The sequence below is a fragment of the Schistocerca americana genome, chromosome 2 (assembly GCF_021461395.2).
Source record: "Schistocerca americana isolate TAMUIC-IGC-003095 chromosome 2, iqSchAmer2.1, whole genome shotgun sequence".
Lineage (NCBI taxonomy): Eukaryota > Metazoa > Arthropoda > Insecta > Orthoptera > Acrididae > Schistocerca > Schistocerca americana.
The window spans coordinates 975,554,224-975,561,949 of NC_060120.1; positions in this window are offsets into that span (position 1 = coordinate 975,554,224).

Genomic DNA, 7,726 nt, shown 5'->3' on the forward strand with positions numbered 1-7,726 from the left:
ACCATTATGCAATCCTTCCCATTCCTTTCCCAGTTTTTGTAAAATGGTAAAGACTTATACAGTGCGTTTAAATTCTTGGCTCTGAGCACTATGGGACTCAACTGCTGAGGTCATTAGTCCCCTAGAACTTAGAACTAGTTAAACCTAACTAACCTAAGGACATCACAAACATCCATGCCCGAGGCAGGACTCGAACCTGCGACCGTAGCGGTCTTGCGGTTCCAGACTGCAGCGCCTTTAACCGCACGGCCACTTCGGCCGGCTGTTTAAATTCTTGTAAAATGATAAAGACATATACAGTGCGTGTGCAGTTTATTTATTTAGTTCTTGTAAAAAAAATACTAAAGACTTATACAGTAGGTGTGCACTTCATTTCATTTGTTGATAAGGTCAGTTGTCCTAAAAATGCTAAAGACTTTTACAGTGCGTGTGCACTTTATGTCATTTGTTAATATATTTTGTACTCAGTGCGTGTGCACTTAATCTCACTCCTTCATATGTCTAATTCATGTAAAAATGCTAAAGACTTTTACAGTGCGTGTGCACTTTATTTATGTAGTTCTTGTAAAAAATGCTAAAGACTTATACAGTGCGTGTGCACTTCATTTCATCTGTTAATATGATTAGTTGCCCCAATAATGCTAAAGACTTTTACAATGTGTGTGCACTTTATGTAATTTGTTAATATCTTTTGTACTCATTGCGTATACACTTTGTCAATCAGTAATGTATATACACTGTGACTGTAGACTTAGTAACTAAATAGATTATAGAAAAATTTGTTGCTCATGGCAAGTCCAATTGACTCACCATCGCTGCCAAATTTTTGCCCCCCCCCCCCCCCCCCCCAGTGAAGGGTTATGTAAGAGGTCCATGATTAAGGAATTTGTTGCTAGCGCACTCGAGCAGATGTAATTTCGATGTATTGCTCACGCGCTGCCTGCGATATGTAAGGTATAAGAGAATCTGAGACCAAAGAGCAGTGTTGACTGCAGTAGGAATTGTGTAGTAGTAGCAGTAAGTAGTTGCTAGCGAGCAGTCTGGTGTATCGTGTTGGCTGGGCCGGTCGTGGGAGCGATGGCGGTGCCTGAGCGGTATAATATAAGATAAAAGCAGCCTCGCGCATATGTAGTATTGTTATATCAAGTCCCAAGTAAATGTTTGAAAAAATCTCTTAATAACAATCTTTCTCATAAAAAGTAGTTTTTGACAATCATTCATTTCAATTTAAAGAATTTACTAATTTCTCCAATCCTTGGTCATCCCGATTATTACAAAGAAAAATCGGTTGTTCTTTTTATACATGACAAATCTATCGGCCAGCATTGCACTCGGCTGTGCCAGAAAAATTTCTTATAGGAGCAGATATATACGCGTTATCCGGCGACCTTACTGAGGTAAGAATTTTCTATGTATTCAGAATTATCTTTCAGGCCCATGACGCAGCACTGCTGACGTCCAAAATTTACCAGGTTAAATTGACAGACAATTATTCAAAGATTGTAAGTGAGTCACGTTTATTATTGAGAGATTAGTCACATTGTATTATTGCAAGATTACGGAATTTATCTGTTGGTAGTTACGTTAAATATGAATACTATTTAATATTATTATACAGTGGGGAGGTTACAAGTCTAATAACGGAACTCTAACATGTTCCAAAACAAACACGCACAAATAAGCAGCCTCACGCTTAACACGGCGTCGGTTAAACCACCGAAAATGGGTGTTAGTTTGAGATAAGCACTCCAGTAGCATACCAATATCCAGGTACAATAACATACTAATCTCTATACAGCAAGCCGCCTTCCAAAACACGGTAATCACGAGATTAACACAAAGTTAAATCACTCAGCAACTTGAACAGGGAACAAAATATACCTTCCTTTGCCGCGGGCGAGTTCTTTCCAGGGTGGACGCTTGCAGTTTACAAAGTCATTAAGTGCCTAATGCTTCACCTTCTGAGTAAGAAGTGTTGAAGCCACAGCCAGCCTCCAACGTAAGTAATATCATTTTACTTACAATTGAAGAAACTGAAACGTAAACAAAACAAGTTACACAACGGTAAGTCACAACCTACAACATAATATGACAAGATCGAATACTAAATAGAAAATCCCTTAGGCTCGTGTAGTTAACTAGTACGCAACAGGATACTTACTCCGTTGTGGCCATCCTTACTCAATGCAGTTCCTTAAAATTACACAGTCAGTAAAGTGCGGATGTCGCGCCGTCTACACGGAAGACGCTAACCTCACACAGACATAAGCATTCTGCCAACAGTAGACCAGCAAATATACAAAGGCCAATTAGTAAACAAGAGAAACACCGGTACACAGCCGCTCGCTGTTCAACTCCGAACACTAACAAAAATAAAGAAGTTATTGCTGACTTTCCAGACAATTTACTCAGTGCATACGTCCGTAAACAACTTTAAATAAGATGCTGACGCAATGTGCAGCAGCATCACGTGCAAAACCAGTAAAGGAGGGGAAAACAAGTCAACAGTCACTCGCTGTCTAACACTGAACAGTCAGAGGTACAAAGGCACCCAAAACGACCGTTTAACTTACCACACACATTTCATTCAAGGCACACGACCGCGAACCACCACGAATAAGGTACAGCAGAATTGCCAATTAAACAGAAAAATGGCACTGACAAGCCTGTTCTAAAAGTGCGTTGAGGCTACAGAGAGTCAGCATAAATTCAAGAAACAACCAAGATTAACCACTTCCTAACCACAGGCCAAGATGGAATTGTACTCAATTTTTCAAATGGCTCTGAGCACTATGGGACTTAACATCTGAGGTCGTCAGTCCCCTAGAACGTAGAACTACTTAAACCTAACTAACCTAAGGACATCACACACATCCATGCCCCAGGCAGAATTCGAACCTGCGACAGTAGCAATCGTGCGGTTCCGTACTGAAGTGCCTAGAACCGCTCGACCACTACCGCCGGCTAGAATTGTACTCTCCAAAAATGAAGAGGTTCGTCCGCTAGCAAAATAATAAGTGCAACTCTTGCTGGTAACTCCTGAGCATTTAGCCATATGAAGTAACTGCTTCGATGCTCAACAGCTCATGCTTCCAACTGTTGCCGCCAATTGGAATATTCAACCTTCTGTAGCAGAGTGGCATCTTTCCTGCCGATAACGGGCGCGTACAGGCGTCCCCATGGCTTTAAATTCCGCAGATTTCAGTGCTGGGCTATCAACAAGCATCGGTGTGCGAACGTTTTGAAACGTCCCCTTTGAACAATTATACAAGACTGTGCTTATCCTGACACACAATATTTTTATCGCAACGTAATCTGACTTTCAATAATCCCTACAAAAGAATGGCTCTGACTAATATTAACCTAGACGTTTCACAAATCGCTTACCTCACAAAAATCTTCGTTACTCGGACTACTGCAATACAGCGAGCACCACTGCTGCCAGCTAAATAAAAGATTCAAACTACGGAAGGCACTAACTACTGATAGGCATAGTTAGCAAATGAAAGATTTTAATAGAGAACAAACAATGTATTTGCCTTAATAGTGTTCAAAAGTCATAATGTATATAGCAGTTCATGACATCCAGTCTAACAAATTTCCAAACTCCGCCATTTCTCTCCCCACATCCACCACTGCTGGCGGCTCACCTCCAACTGCGCAACGCTACGCGCTGTTCACATCCAGCTGCCCAACACTACAATGGCAGACAACAATGCAAACTAGCCACAGAGTGCACACAGCACAGCCAGTGATTTTCATACAGAGCGCTACGTAACGTTGCCAATAAGAAAACATAAACAGCCTACTTCATCGATCTGGACTCTCGGAGAAGGCCCACTCGTGCACTCTTGATGACTGCACTACGCAAAGCTTTAGGCGAGGCCTGGGCCTGTCATTACCGACATTGGACTGTTGATGACTGTAAACACTTTGTCTGGTCGGACGCGTCTCGTGTACGGGTAGAAGAAAACCTCATGAATCCATGGACCCTGCATATCATCAGGGCACTGTTCAAGCTGGTTGGGGCTCTGTGATGGTGTGGGGCGTGGGCAGTTGGAATGATATGGGACTCATGATATGTCTAGATACAACTCTGACAGGTGGCACGTACGTAAGCATCCCGTCTGATCACCTGCATCCATTCACGTCCATCGTAGATTTCGACGGACTTCGTCAGTTAGCAGAACAATGCGACACCCCACACGTCCAGAATTGGTGCAGAGTGGCTCCAGGAACACTCCTCTGAATTTATACACTTCCGCTGGTCACCAAACTCCCCAGAAATGAACATTATTGAGCATATCTGGATGCCTTGCATTGTGCTTTTCAGAAGAGATCTTCACGCCCTAGTACTCTTATGGATCTACGGACAGCCCTGCAGGATTCATGGCGTCAGTTCCCTTCAGCACTACTCCAGACATTAGTCGAGTCCATGCCACGTCGTGTTGCTGCACTTCTACGGGCTCGCGGGGGCCCAACACGATATTAGGCATGTGCATCAGTTTCTTTGGCTCTTCGATGTATTATTTCGTATCTTCAGTAGTACTGAAATAAAATTCAGTTTGATTTCCTTAACCACATAAAATACGTAGGAAACACTGCTACAGTAATGCGAATCATTTAAGTACTTTCAATGCACCTCACGTCATATGACGTAGCCACACGATGTAGTCGTGCGGTCTGGAGTGCCTTGCCATGGATCGAGCCGCTCCTCCCGTCGGAGGTTCGAGTCCTCCCTGGGTTGGCACAGGAGAGGAATTCGTCGCGGATCACATTAAACCAGTCAGAAGACTGACGAAAAAAATCTAATTATGTGGCTACGATTGAATGTTTTGGTGGGAAATTTGCTTTAAATAATATTCCAATATGCCATTACGGAACAATTGCTGATAAGAACCGTAAACTAAAGCACAATTACTTACTTTGATACATTTAATTTCGTGGAATAATGGAAACCAGGGCAAAGCTAAACATGGAGTACATGCTAACGCCGAGTGACTTCTGGCGACTAACAAGATTTATTAGCAAACTTCGCATGACAGCGGAAGGATTTGCATTTTGTTGGTTACGTAACCACCATCACTTGCTTCTTATTACGGTTAGTTTAAAACAACTATCGTCATACCTTAGCAAAAGATCTGGCCGAAAACCCGAGAAAATTCTGGTGCTATGTAAAACCGCTAAGCGGGTCTAAAGCTTAAATCGAGTCATTCGTTGACCAGCCTGGTGTGGCAGTATAAGATAGCACAAGGAAATCCGAAGTCTTCTTTCGCATTTAAGAAATCGTTCATGCACGGAAATCGTACAAATATACCGTCGTTTGACCATCATACGGAAGACATAGTAATAGGCATCACTGGCATAGAGAAACGACCGAGAGAGTTGACAAGAAATAAGTCGCCAGGCCTGAATGGAATCCCAATTCCTTCTTACAAAGAGTACTCTACGGCATTCGTAACTTACTTAGCTTGCACACCGCAAAATCTCAAATGACCGGAAAAATGCGCAGGTGACTCCTGTATATAAGGAGGGTAAAAGAACGGTCCGACAAAACTACAAACCAATACCCTCAACATTGGTTTGCTGCAGAATTCTTGAACATATTCTGAGTTGGAATATAAGAAATTTCATTCAGACCGAGAGCGGATTTAAAAATCGTCGCTCGTGCGAAACTCAGCTTGTCCTGTTCTGTGAACAGTGGATGAAGGGCACCAAGCAGAGTCCATATTTCTAGATTTTTGAACGGCATTTGACACGATACCTCAATGCGGTCTGTTAACGAAGTCATGATAGTTTGATTTATGTACACATATATGTGAGAGTGTAACATGGCGAGTATCTGGGCAAGTTATTCGTCCAGATAGGTCTGGTACTGAGAGGTGGGGAATTTGCGTGCTTGGCTGCGTGCGAGTCGGCGGGACGAGGATGTTGCGCGGCACCTTCAGGTAACCTCAGGTGCAGAGACAACGAATGCATGGCGGGAAATGGGTAAACCCCAGTGCGGGGAGTTCTGATGCTTAAGAGGACAGACAATGTTCCAAGAAATGACGGAGTGTCAGACTACCTGAAAGATACCTTCTTTTCAAGAATCTACAGTAATTCACGGTCAAGTATTAAAGCAAATCTGAATATATCAGCTACCTCAGAAAAATGAGGCATGACCAATCACAAAACAGTATTTCAATACCTTTAAAACTACAGAAATTAATGTTTCACAGTGAATAAACATTTTCGCAGTGGACCACTAAATTACCAACTTTTAAATGCTTAATGCAATTTCACCATATGATTTCTGAGAGCGCAGCATTGCACTACAGCTATTATTTCTTGACTCATAAGTTTTCGTATATGTTTTCATTATGCAAATGTTTGTCAGAACATCGTATCCTTCACAATTACACAGTAAATGAATACAGCACGAATACCTCACATTTGGCATACTTCTACAATTATTTGATGAACAGTTTACTGTTTTGCAAGTAACTTTATTTAGACATTAACTGCAACTGATAATACAAAATCATGGTGATTTAAGAAGTTGTTCAATCGCATTTTTTGGCTGACATCATCATTGTAAAAGAGTGCCAAAAGACGCTTCTGAAAAGCAGGCTAATAATTGTTTAAGCAATATTTAACGACAGTCTGTTGCCATTTATCATGAGAACACTTGCACAAGGATACTGACTTAGTTATGTATGGGCAAACCTTTATTAATATTTACTGTGAATGGCCTGAGTGTGACCGAATGTTTACAATATTTCTATATTCAGATATTGTTGTAATATAGTTGTTGTATACATGGAAGAACCCTGGAGATACTAAAAGGTACCGGATAGACTATATAATGGTAAGACAGAGATTTAGGAACCAGGTTTTAAACTGTAAGACATTTCCAGGGGCAGATGTGGACTCTGACCACAATCTATTGGTTATGAACTGTAGATTAAAACTGAAGAAACTGCAAAAAGATGGGAATTTAAGGAGATGGGACCTGGATGAACTGAAAGAACCAGAGGTTGTACACAGTTTCAGGGAGAGCATATGGGAACAATTGACAGGAATGGGGGAAAGAAATACAGTAGAAGAAGAATGGGTAGCTTTGAGAGATGAAATAGTGAAGGCAGCAGAGGATCAAATAGGTAAAAAGACGAGGGCTAGTAGAAACCCTTAGGTAACAGAAGAAATATTGAATTTAATTGATGAAAGGAGAAAATATAAAAATGCAGTAAATAAAGCAGGCAGAAAGGAATACAAACGTCTCAATAATGAGATCGACAGAAAGTCCAAAATGGCTAAGCAGGGATGGCTAGAGGACAAATGTAAGGATGTAGAGGCTTCTCTCACTAGGGGTAAAATAGATACTGCCTACAGGAAAATTAAAGAGACCTTTGGAGAAAGAAGAACCACTTGTATGAATATCAAGAGCTCAGATGGAAACCCAGTTCTAAGCAAAGAAGGGAAAGCAGAAAGGTGGAAGGAGTATATAGAGGGTCTATACAAGGGCGATGTACTTGAGGACAATATTATGGAAATGGAAGAGGGTGTAGATGAAGATGAAATGGGAGATATGATACTACGTAAAGAGTTTGACAGAGCACTGAAAGACCTGAGCCGAAACACGGCCCCTGGAGTAGACAACATTCCATTAGAACTACTGACAGGCTTCGGAGAGCCAGTCCTGACAAAACTCTACCATCTGGTGAGCAAGATGTATGAGACAGGT